Raw genomic sequence first — 13,198 nt, forward strand, 5'->3', positions numbered from 1 at the left:
ATCCATGTCTTATTAATATGCTACTGTTACTGTTTAAAAATAAATGCCATTAATAAAAGACTCAAGGAACTCTCGGCAATACTCACATCTCAACTGCAGTACTCTGTGCAGTTTTCTGGGGATGCATAACTTTTATATTCATCTACATATACCCTTTATAAAGATATAGTCACAGTGTGTCCTGAGAGCAATGGTAAGTACGCAGCACAGGAGAAAGGAATGAGGGAACTGAGAAGAATTTAAGAGATGCCTTCAAATACACAAACTTGAAACAAGAATTATGCATGGTGTTGAGGAACGGGCCTAGGCTCTGGATTCAGCTAGACTGATCCACCTCTCTCACCTGTGTGACCTTGAACCAATTTCCCTATATGTAAAATGCCCAGGATGATCCTTCCTGCCACTGGTGCTGGGAGCACTAGAAACAAGGCATGGGAAGCCCCTCTGCACGGCGTTGGTATGGGGACGTGCCCAAGAGATGGTATTATTACTGCTCCTCATGGAAGTTAAGGAAAATGGACTTTACCTTGACATTAGGAAGAAACTTTAAAAATGGCCACTGTCAGAAAGAGAATTAGCTACCTCGAAAAAGAGTGAACTGAGGGCAGTCAATTTATACATATACTTTAAGGAAATACTGCACTACATTAGATGAGTTTTTAGATTAAATGTTCTCCGAGGTCCCTTTAAAAGTTGAGATTCTGAATAAGAACATATGTGCTTTCTTCCATCTACAAAATGTGCTGACCAACCCACTGTGGGACCCCTGACCTTCAGCAGTGTATGAGAGTAAATGGAGACACCTCAGCACCTTCCCCATTCTGCAGTGGGCTCAGGGACACCCCCTTTCCAAAAGTCTATCAAAGTAAAGGCCTATTGGTAATCCCAGATTGGCAGGTACTCTTCATATTGTTAAGTATATATATAACATATATACATCTATGTTATAAAACATACACACACATATATATGTTTTACTTATAGCCATAGCTAAATGGTCCTCAATAACAGAGTCAGTTGAACAGGAGACAACAGAAAAGAAAAGAATGTATGACTGCATGTTAACCTCTTGGCCACTGCACCCTTCACCCCTTCTCCCAAATGACAGCCCTGTTAATGAATTACAGCGTCTGGTCTGAGTTGCTTCCTTTTACTACCTCACACTACCATGCCATTGGTGAACTGATTTTATTCTTTTTCTTTTTAATGAAGGTTTGGCAATACCTTAAATTTACACGATGTTTTGAAGACCTGGGTTGCTCTTTGTGTCACCTTTTAAACCAGATTTCACTGCAGCATATTTATTTACAAAGGCAGGACAAAAAGCTTTACTACATTACTAAAGTCTGAAAATGTATCTGGGATGATGAAAAAGAGTAATTATAAGCTGACCTCAAGCATGGGGAAAGTGTTTTGGGGCATTTTGTTTACGAGCCAGAAAAATGAAATCCGCCTCTATGAAGTTTTTCTTCCTGACACATCTCTGGCCAGTCTAGAGTAGAGTGATGAGATTTTCTAATATCACGGGATACTGAATTTCTATTCTGAACTTTGCGAAATTTTCACAATATGAAATTTATTAAAGTCACAATTTACTCTGTTCCACACGCAGCTCCTCCTGCTTGGAAATCTCTTCCCCTCACTCTTGACCAGATCCAAGGTCTCATTTAAAGGTACCTCTTCCTCAGAAAACCTTCCCTGTCTACCCTGCATTAGGTCTCTGTATTCTCTTCCATTTTTCTTCTGTATCTCCTCAAAATTTGTAGTTGTATATTAAACTGTAAGATAACCAGTTCTATCTTGTTTTCTATTGTGTCTCAACATTTAGAACAGTGTTTGGCATGTGGTAGGTGCTTAATAAATATTTGTTGAATGAATGAGTATATTCTAATTTTTTATGGCATCAAATCAAAGAAAAACAACTCAGTGTCAAATTCTCACTATGGTAAGTCTCTAAAAGTTAAAAGTTTAACTCGGTCCCTCACTACTGCTTTTTTTTTTTCAACTTTGGTACAATTTCTTAAAAATTATGCCACTATAGAATTTTGTTTGTAGGTAGATCCTTTTTGAAAACATGATTTTCTGTCTGTTCATCAAAGATTTGGTCAAAGGTCTTCTGGAAAAAAACAGGTCAACAAGATCATTTTCTGACTGGCCACGTGGGCAAAAACATTCATGCACAAAGGTCACAAGCAATGTAAACATAAAGGCACAAGACCTGCCACAGTTTCATGACTGCATTCCCTAATACTTCCTAGGACTATAATGTTGTCAGGATAATGGTTTGGCGGAAAAGCAAAAATTTAACTCAAAATGTGGGCGTATTTAACCAATAGCAGTGGTTTCCAATTGGCTTGCCCCAAAGATTTGCTTTTTGTTTTTCCATTCCCTGATCTTAAATCCCACTCTTACCACAGATCCATGAGAGCAGGGACCAACCCACAGTGTTGTTCATCTTACCCTTAGTGCCTGGCATAAAAAAGGTGCTCAACTAGCAGTCATTAAGCAAATGAATGGATCCTTCCTTTCGTATGATTAATAAATAGAAACTTTTATATGAGCAAAGGAAGTTTGATTATAAAATAAGTAACTCTTTAATCCAGCATTACTTGATTACCAGTCATCATTAGTGTTGTCTTTCTTTATTGCCACTTACAAGAACACCTTTAGAGTTCCCCTGTGTGAATTGACTTCTCAAGTTGTTTTTGAACCTCATTAATGAAGGCTGTCCCTACTATTACTCCTGCCCTGTTTATCACCCCCAAAAGGTTTACCAGGTGTCTCAAACATTCACTTTATTCACCATGCTTGACTTCAAATAGTCCTTGATAAATGTTGAAAATTACTTAATTATTACAAAAAAATTTCGGGCAAATTTGAAATAAGGGTAAGACATTCCCCATGCTATTGCTTGGATAGAAAAAAAAAAAAACAAAACACCCATTTGGATATCAAGAATGTTCATTATTTAAGTTTTCACATAAAGTTTCATTCTTACCATATACACATAAAAAAGTTTTCATTATAAATCTTAATGGCAAAGTCATAAACAACTTTCCCTCTGAGGGAAGAGAAATTTCCCTCTGTTTGTTTTGTTGGGAAGGGAGCAGGGATTGGACAGGATCCCACTAGCAACTTACACTATTTAACAACTTTTTCAAGATTCCTCATAGTTTCTGTTATTAATAAATGCTCTTTCATTACAATGGAAATGAGATTAGAGCTGTTCTGATTTACCTCACTGAACAGAACTAGAACCAATGGATGGAAGTAACAAAAACACCAACTTTAATACATTGTTAGAAAGGACCGGCCAGGGGTGCCTGGGTGGCTCAGATGGTTAAGTGTCTGCCGTTGGCTCAGGTCATGATCTCCAGGTCCTGGGATGGAGCCCCGTATCGGGCTCCCTGCTCAGCAGCTAGTCTACTTCTCCCTCTTCCTCTGCCTCTCCTCTCTCTGTCTCAAATGAATAAACAAAAAATTCTTAAAAAAAAAAAAAAAAGGACCAGCCAAACATTAGGAATATCCTACTTAAAATATGTCTTGGCCTCTGGGTCCTACGTTCACCACAAGGGGCTTATAATAAATTCTAGAAATGATATTTGATCTCCTTGGTGATGGTGGTGAGGTGGGGGTAGTTATTTCAGCCTCCTGTGGGCTATTAAAATGCCAGGATTAGAACAATAAGAGTTTGAAATATAATGCTATTGTTGAGAGTGGAATGTGCTCATCTAGTGGTCTAGTAGAATTTGAGGAGTTTCAAACAGAAATTATGGACTAGATTTTATGGGGGGAAAGGATGCCTAAGGGAGGGTGAGAAAGGACAGCCAGGCAGAGAGGGAAAAACTACCCCCCACCCCAGATAAACCTTTTTCATTTTGTTGGCTGTGACCATACCTAAGAAGGCTTCCTAGCTGACTCTGACCTAATCTCACATCAAATATCACTGCTGTGTGCTGTGTGCACAGGTCAGGCATAGGTTTCTTTCCCCATTTCAGCAGCTCTGGATCAGTGCAATCATCCCTGGGGGGTGGGGGGGTGGTCAAGAGACACTAAGAGAGGAAAGAGAATGAGGATGAATCTAATCTTCCTTATTGGTATTAAGCTGGGGTGCCTGTGGGAGCTGTTCTGATGGGCCCAGACAGGCCAGCCTAGCCCAGTTACAAAGGTTATATATGTATCAAATAATCACACAAGGGCATATGCATAAACACTCTTTGGCTGGTTGTTATTAATGGTCTCTTTCACCTGAATCCAATTTTTCTAACTACACTCAGTACATTTATTTACTCAGCCTTGCTCTTTCTGGCTGGAAAATCCAGGGGTTAATGTCCAATTTCTCATTATAGCTCCTGATTTCTGCCTTGTGCTCTTTCCAGAGAAGCTGGAGATCAGTCACGTGTTGCCAACAGCATAAAGTCCAAATGCCCAGGACCGCCATAATCTAGCTCCAACCCAACTTTCTAGCCCAGTTAACTTCCCCTCTTTATGAATCTTCACTCTAATCATCCAGTCCCCTCAACACACCCTGTGATGTTCTAACTCTGGCTTTTGCTCATGCCACTTGCCAGAGATGCCATACAGCTATTCTCTTCATCGTCCAAAACTTTCAAGGAGGAGATCACACATTTACTCCCCTAGACTGACCTTGGGAGTCACAGACTTTACAGACAAAGTTCTGGCTCCCCCAGATATTGGTCCACATGGCTCATCAGAGCTCAGGTTTATAGAGAATAGTTGCAAACTGGCAGTGTGGGGTCCACAGAAGTATTTCCTTCAGCACAGTTTGGGTGTGCATGATATTTAACAAAAACTTTCTAAAATAGTCACCAATGTTTAAAAAGGTGGACTATTCAAAAAAAAGCAAACTATTCCATGTAATTTTTTTAAAATCTGGATCTCCAGCTTCTTTTGAAATATCAGAAAAGAAGGCATCTGAGCTTATCTTCCTGCATAGCAAAAATCAGCCAGCACTGAGTAGTAGCCGATCTCTCATGTAAGGCTTGTCTCTCCTATTTGCTACAGTTCCCAGCCCTCCCACAGTTCTTACATTCAACTTGCTTTAGTCATCTGGACCACCTAACTGGATGCTATGGGCATCTGAGTTTGCACACCACCACCCTATGCACCAAGGAATTGCCAAATCTCACCCTCTAGTACACATGGCTCTGTGGAGCTATTGCTCTTCCCAGGAGGAGCCAGGAGACAGCCGAGCAGAAACAAGCTGGACACCCCAATTTGGCTCAGCCCTTCCCCAATCCAATGTCATCTCCTTCCTCCCACACCAGAGAGGAATATAGGTCCTAGTCCTCTGTGAGTTTGCTCCAACTCTTTTTCCTAGGTTGCAAAACAAAACTATTACTCCTCCTATGCCATCCACTATTTTGGTAAGCTTTTTTATTTTAGAAAAGTTTTAGATTCACAGAAAGGATCACCGAACACTACATCAAAAAACGAATGATGTATTATACATAAAAAAAAAAAATTCACAGAAAGGTTGGTAAGATAATATAGATTGTTTCCATACACCCCAGACCAAATTTTCTGTTATTTAACATCTTACATTAGTACAGCTCATTTGTGACAACTGTAAGCCAATATTAATACATGATTATTAACCAGAGTCCATGTTATTCATATTTCTTTATTTCTTACCTAAGGCCCTTTTTCTGTTCTCAAGACTGTACCCAGAATACCATGTTAAATTTAGTCATCATGTCCTCCTAACCTCTTCTTGGCTATGAGATCAAAGATCCAGGGAGCTTGGGGAATACCAAGCATGATAAATACCAAAAAATCTAAACATAGGCATATCATATCCAAACTGCAGAAAGTCAAAGACAAAGAGAAAATCTTGGAAGAAGATAGAAGAGGAAAAACACTTTACCTTTAGAAGACCAAGGCTAAGAATTACATTGACTTCTCTTCAAAAACCACATAAACAAGACAAAGAGCAGAGTGACAGATTTAAAGTGTTGAAAGAAAAAAAATCACAAACCTAGAATTCTGTGTCAAGCAAAACAGATACACTTTTATCCTTCAAAAGTGAAGGAGACATAAAGATTTTATCTGATTAAGAAAACTAAGGGAGGGCGCCTGGGTGGCTCAGTTGGTTAAGCGACTGCCTTCGGCTCAGGTCATGATCCTGGAGTCCCCGGATCGAGTCCCATATCGAGTCCCGCATCGGGCTCCCTGCTCGGCGGAGAGTCTGCTTCTCCCTCTGACCCTCCCTTCTCTCATGCGCTCTCTCTCATTCTCTCTCTCTCAAATAAATAAATAAAATCTTTAAAAAAAAAAGAAAAGAAAACTAAGGGATTTTGTCAGCAGAAGATCTGCTTTGAAAGAAATGTTACACTCTTCAGAGAGAAATAAAACAATAGTATGGGCCAGAAACTTGGATCTACATATAGAAAGGAAGAACATTCAAGAAGGAATAAATGAAGGTACAGTTGACCTTTGAACAACATGGTTTTGAACCACTCAGATCCACTTACACATGGATTATTTTTGATAAATATGGTACAGTATTGTAAATGTATTTTCTCTTCCTTAGGGGATCTTCTTTTTTTTTTTTTTTTTTTAAGATTTTATTTATTTTTTTGACAGAGAGACATAGCGAGAGCAGGAACACAAGCAGGGGGAGTGGGAGAGGGAGAACCAGGCTTCCCGCAGAGCAGGGAGCCCGATGTGGGACTCGATCCCAGGACCCTGGGATCATGACCTGAGCCGAAGGGAGACGCTTAAGGACTGAGCCACCCAGGCGCCCCCCTCAGGGGATTTTCTTAATAACATTTTCCTTTCTCTAGCTTACTGCTAAGAAGCAAACCACAGGCCCAAACTGATGCCACTTAGGTTAAGACTTCAAGTCAGTAAACCAAGACTAACTTGGTCCCTACCCTCACTGCAGTTTCAACCTTTAACCCGTCAACATAGGAATTTCCTGATGAGCACTAGGAAATTTACCGATATTCCATGCCTCTTAGGAGGGCAACCTTGCCGAAAAAACAGTGGATTGTTGCTAATTATTTCCTTTTTTCCACTCTTCTACTTTAAAAACTTCTTTTCTGTAGCCCTTTGGAACCCCCCTCTACTTGCTAGATGGGATAATGCCCAATTCATGAATTGATTAATAAAGCCAACTAGATCTTTAAAATTTACTCAGTTGAATTTTTGTTACCTTACTGTAAGAATACAGTATATGTTATATATAACATAAAGAACATGTGTTCATTGACTCTTTTTGTTATCAGTAAGGCTTCTGGTCAACAGTGGGCTACTTAACTACTTAATTAATTGTTAAGTTTTTGAGGAGTCCAAAGTTGAAAGCAGAGCCTCAGATCCGTGCTCTCTTTCCTTACCCACCATCTTCCTGTTTGGCCTTCAGGCATGCTGTGTACCCTCCAGGACTTGTGGGTACTGAATCTTGTTCCTCAAAGCTCCCCGAAGGTTTTTGCTGATGTGTGTCTTGTGATCATAAGAACCACCAAGGCTGGTCTCACTACAGCATTGGCCCCAGTGAGGGAAACGTCTGCGGGGCTCGTTAGGAGGAATACAGGCTCCAGCGTGGCTCTGCCTCCGGGGTCTGAGGCTAGGATGTCCAATGTGTCATGGGTTCATTGGCTAAATTAAAGCAGAAGAGCAGGAATTAGGATGCTGGACAGGAGAATCCCACAGTCCGTTATCTAGGTTAGCCAGGGCAGTCTGGAAGAGGGAACTTCATGGGTATGGGGGCGCCTACTTCCCTGTCTGGTTGTTTTGCTGGTGGCTATGGCATACAGCTGACAATAGGTCTATTCAAGATGGGTGTCTTCTGAGGGTGAGGGCCTTCTGCCACACCATGTGGTCTAGGTTAACAATGTGATCTATGAGGGGGGCCTTGAGCCACATGGAATCAGCCCCACCTTTGGAAGGGCTGGAGACTGATGTCAGCCCCACAGGTGATAAGCTGTGTCTGCCTGGCCAATCCTCGGTAAAAACTCCAGACGCCCAGGCTTGGGTGAGCTTCCCTGACGGGCAATACTCTGCATATTGTAACATACTGTGGCTGGAAAAAATGAATGCTGTCCACACAACTCGACTCCACTGGGAGAGGACAACTTGAAGCTCTGCACGTCATCTCTCCTGATCCCTACCTTAAGAACCTTGTTCCACTGCTAAAATTAATCTGTATCCTTTGGCTGTAAAAAACCACAACTGTGACAACATCGCTGAATTCTGTGAGTCCTTCTAGTGAATTATTAAATCTGAGTGTGGTCTTAGAGACATCCCAAACTCATAGAAGTCAGATTTTTATAAAAAATCCTATTTCCATATACTAGCAATGAACAATTGGAAACTGAAATTTAAAAGAATTAAAAGCACACAAAAAAACCCCCACAAAATACTTGGGGGTAAATCTAATACATGCTAGTTTTATAGGCTGAAAACAAAATACTGGTGAAAGATATCAAAGAGGACCTAAGTAAATGGAGAGACAAACCATGTTCATAGATCAGAAGACTCAATATTGTTTAGATGTCAGTTCTACCCAAACTGATCTACAGGTTCAATACAATTCCAATCAAAATTCCAGCATGATTTTTTTTTTAAGTGAAACCTAACATACTATCTGATTTTCAGGCTTATTATAAATAGAGTTATATTAGTCAAGACAGTATGGTACTGGAGAAATGGTAGTCATAAAAAATCAATGGAACAGATTGTAGAGTCCAGAAAAAGATTCACACATATGTTGATTTATTTTTTTATAAATACGCAAAGGCAATTCAAGGAGAAAGATAGCCTTTCCACAGACGGTGCTAGAACAATTGGATATCCATATGCAAAAAAAAAAAATAATCTCGATTCATAACTCATTCCCTACACAAAAAATTAACTCATATGGACCACAGACCCAAATCTAAAACTTAAAAGTATAAAACTTCTAGAAGAAAACATAGAAGAAAAATCCTATAGCTTTAGGTTAGGCAAAGACTTCTAAGATGATACCAAAAGTATGATCCATCAAAAAAATTGATTAATTAAACTTCATCAAAATTTAAAATTTCTGTTCCTTTTTTTTTTTAAGATTTTATTTATTTATTTGTCAGAGAGAGAGACAGAGTGCACAAGCAGGGGGAGTGGCAGGCAGAGGGAAAAAGCAGGCTCCCTGTTGAGCAAGGAGCCTGATGCAGGACCCTGGGATTATGACCAGAGCCAAAGACACACGCTTGACTGACTGAGCCACCCAAGCATCCCAAAATTTCTGTTCTTCCAAAGATGCTCTTTGGAAAATGAAAAGACAAGCCCAGGACAAAAGAATTTTCAAAATTCGATATTAGTACGTCAAACAACCCAACAAAGAAATGAACCAAAGATTTGTATGGACACTCACCTAAAGACACAGATACAATAAGTACACAAAAATATTCACATCATTATTCATTAGGGTAAATGCATATTAAAACCACAATGAGATATCACTACACACCGATTAGAAAGGCTAAATTTAAAAACTAACAATTTCTTATACTATTGAGTATGCTGAACAGGGGCTGTCACTATATTGCTGGTAGGAATACAAAATGGCAGCTTATTAGAAAGTCAAATGCACATTTATCGTTCAACCCAGTAAATCTGCTTCTAAGTATTTAACCAAGTGAAAAGACTCATTGGTGCCCCAGACAAGAATACAGTCAGCACCTCTGCTAATGTCTCTGGTCGTTATGTAGTCTCATTTGGCTAAATAGTATCTCCCCAAATGACTTGATATGACATAATTTTTTTCTTGGTTGGAAAACAACTTTACCCTCAGAAAGATTTAAAATTAAGTACAGAAATGTTGAAGAGAATCAACCACATAATATTAATGTTTCTGTATTAAATCTGCATATTTGATGCTTTATGTATTTAGGAGTATTAAGAGAAGTTTTCACCTGTTTGAGAGCTAGCAGGTTAATTTAAAACATATAATTGAGAAATTGATTTAGCCTTCTATTTGAAGCTGAAATTTTCTTGTTTATTTGCAGAAACGGAACGTGTTAAAAAAAAAAACTAAGATCAACATCTTTACAAGTCAGTGACCTCTAACTTAAAATTGCTAATACTGTATATTGAAAGATTTGTAGTTAAAGAAAACCCTCTATTCAGTTAATGTAATCACCAGAAGCTTCACAGGAAAACAAGTATTGACTGTTCCTAGTAATGAGTTTACTCACAGATCCACTCATTATCTTTACATTATAAAAGACTTCAAGAAGGAAGATAAAATTACAGTGAGCTCCCAATGTTACCTTACTCACACTGTGTTGGACCCATGACCAAGAAATGCCATTTGGTGTTCAAAGGACAAAAGGAAGAATGACACTTCACTTTGCCCCACATGCAGGCAGTCTATCAACCTCTCCAAGCAGGTGACCTTCCTCTTACAAAAAGCAAACTTCAAATCTTAGTTGCTCTTTATTAAGGTATTGATTATTGACTTTGATCAAAAACTCATTAAACACAGCCAGGGGCAGCGTGTATAATCTCCATGGCTTGGTAAAGGTCTTTTGACATGTGCTGCCCACGAGGAGGATTAACTTCTACTCGGTGTTCATCCACAGTTAGGGTGACTATCTCAGATGCACCTAGCCCAGCCCAATTTACACCTGTTGCGCCAGCATAATGAATGGTACCTACTTCCACTCTCAAAAACGTCCCTTTAGGATGGCAATCCATAACCCACACATCGAGCTCACTGCCCACTGATGTTGGCACTTGTAGAGTACTTAGTCACTCCCCTTGAAGTCAGAAAACTTGGGTCCGAGTAACAGCCAGGTTATTTCTAATCTAAGGCTTGGACAACATCCAGATTTCCCAGTGACGATGTTATATTTTTCACAGTGCCATGTGGACTACATGAAAGCATGAAATGAACCAGCTTTGTAAGCTAGAGATGACTGTCCAAATACACATTATCACAATGAAGCAAGTGGATGTTAGCAAAGGACAAATTGTAATAGGATACAAAGAATTCAGAATCTTTAATAATTTTTTGACCCAATGCCAGCACTCTTAAAGCTATTCATCCTTTCCTCCTCTCCCCTCCTTCCTTCATTTTCTTCCTTTCAATGTTTGAGTACCTCCTGTGTGCCAGGTGCTAATCTGGTGCTATGTGAAGAAAGGATAGCAAAAATTATTGAGGTATAACATTCTGTGAGATAAAAGGAAAAAATACCTGCATTGGTCTCTGTCCCTTGTTCCTGGCACAGAGCTCCTAAATCCCTTGTTATTTCCTGGGTGAGAGCAGTAGAAGCATCTTTTGTTCTGATACTTGGTCTCTGACCCTGCTTCCCGACAGGAGCTCCTGAATCCCTTGGAATTTCCTGGGTGAAAGCAGTGTCTTTTGTTCTAATGAGGTGACTTCTGGTGGGCTCCTGGATGGCTCCTAGGTGGGGGCGGGTCACCAGAAAGACCAAGCTATGAGTAGAAGCTTGGCATTTCCAGTCTCACCCCCCCGCTATTCTCCAGAGAGGAGCTAGAAGTGGAGTTAATGATCCATCATGCCTGTGTGATAAAGCCTCCATAAAAATTCCAAAAGTATGGGGTTTAGAGTTTCCTTGTTGGTGAGCACATGGAAGTGCTGGGAGGGTGACCCTCAGAGAGGCCAGGGAAGCTCCATACCCCTTTCCACACACCTTGCCCTAAACGTCTCTTCCATCTGGACGTTCATCTGTATCCTTTATCATATCTTTTATAATAAGCTTATAGTAAATTGTTTTCCTTTGTTCTGTGACCTGCTCTAGCAAACTGACTGAACCCAAAGGAGGAGTCATGGGAACATCTGATTTTTAGGCAATCTGTCAGAAGCAGAGGTACCAACCTGGACTTGAGATGGACAGCAGAAAGGGGGCGGGGCTGCCTTACAGGACTGAGCCCCGAACCTGTGGGATCTGATGTTATCTCGGGGAGACAGCGTCTCAGTGTCTGAATTGACTTAAATTGGAGGACACCCAGCTGGTGTCACAGAATGGGCTGGTGTGGGAAGTGTTGAGAGTATGGTAGCCCTGTGAGAGTGAAGGAGAAACACACGAGAAACAGTCTCCTTTACACATGCAGGTGGAAAAGTGTACATGTAAAGTGTACTACTTAGTAAACTTTCACAGACTTAAAACTGCTCTGTATCCACCACTAGATTAAGAAACAGAACATTCCAGTATTCCCAGGGCCCTCCACCCCAGTCTCCTGCTGTTACCATAGCCCCAGGGTACCCAGCCAGGGTTAGTTTGCCTGTTTTTGTGCTGTCTATAAACGCAATCATTCAGTAAGTACCCATTTGGATCTGGTTTCTTTCACTCCACCTTGTGAGATTCATTCAGAGCTTCCCATGTGGCTATGGATCATTCACTCTTATTGCTGTGTAGCATTCTATCACATAAACATTCTACAACTTATTTATCTACAGTTGATGGTCATTTGGATTGTTTCCAGGTGTGAGCTCTTATAAATCATGCTGCTAAGAATTTCATTACATTTTAATATATTTTTCATATAACAGTTTCTTTCAAGGCAGAGTCCCAAATCCTTGCAGGTAGCAAAATGTTAGCTAATAATACACCCATATAACCATATTACCTCTTCAGTGTCCCGAAGTCGGCCAACATTTGGGGAATTCTCTTTCCATGTTATAATTTTAAAGACAAAACTGACTTGATTCTCAACCCACACATGGGAGGGTCTTCCCCCAACAAGCATTTCTGAGGCACTTGGGGTGGCTTACATTTCTCCCACTCACCTCTGTCATTTTATTCTGAATTCTTCATCTTTACCCCATGACTCACACAGCCACCGGCTGTCCTCCTGTCTTAGCTCACTTTAGCCACTGTTCTCAAATCGTCCCTTTCCTCTATAGACCAGAACCCCAGGGCCAACAACAGTGTGCATCATTGGCTGGAGGGTCTGGGCAAGGGAGGGAGTGACAGAGGGGAAGCCAGGAGGGCGTCACCCCTGCCCAGCCACAAACTGAATGGCTATTATTAAGACTTTGTTCTCGAAAGTCCTTGGCTGTCATCCTCAAAGGAACATCTCCTGAGCACTGTTTGGGCCTCAGGTCCAGGCCCTTCCGCCAGGATTTCTCGGTCCTTCCCACCTTGGACTCCTCCTCCAGAGTATTTCCTCCCTCCCCCACAGTCACGAGCACTTCCTCATTCTGATGCAATGCCCAAATTCCTCTTCCTTT

The sequence above is a fragment of the Mirounga leonina genome, unplaced genomic scaffold, assembly GCF_011800145.1.
Source record: "Mirounga leonina isolate KUSES-001 unplaced genomic scaffold, KU_Mleo_1.0 Mir_173, whole genome shotgun sequence".
Lineage (NCBI taxonomy): Eukaryota > Metazoa > Chordata > Mammalia > Carnivora > Phocidae > Mirounga > Mirounga leonina.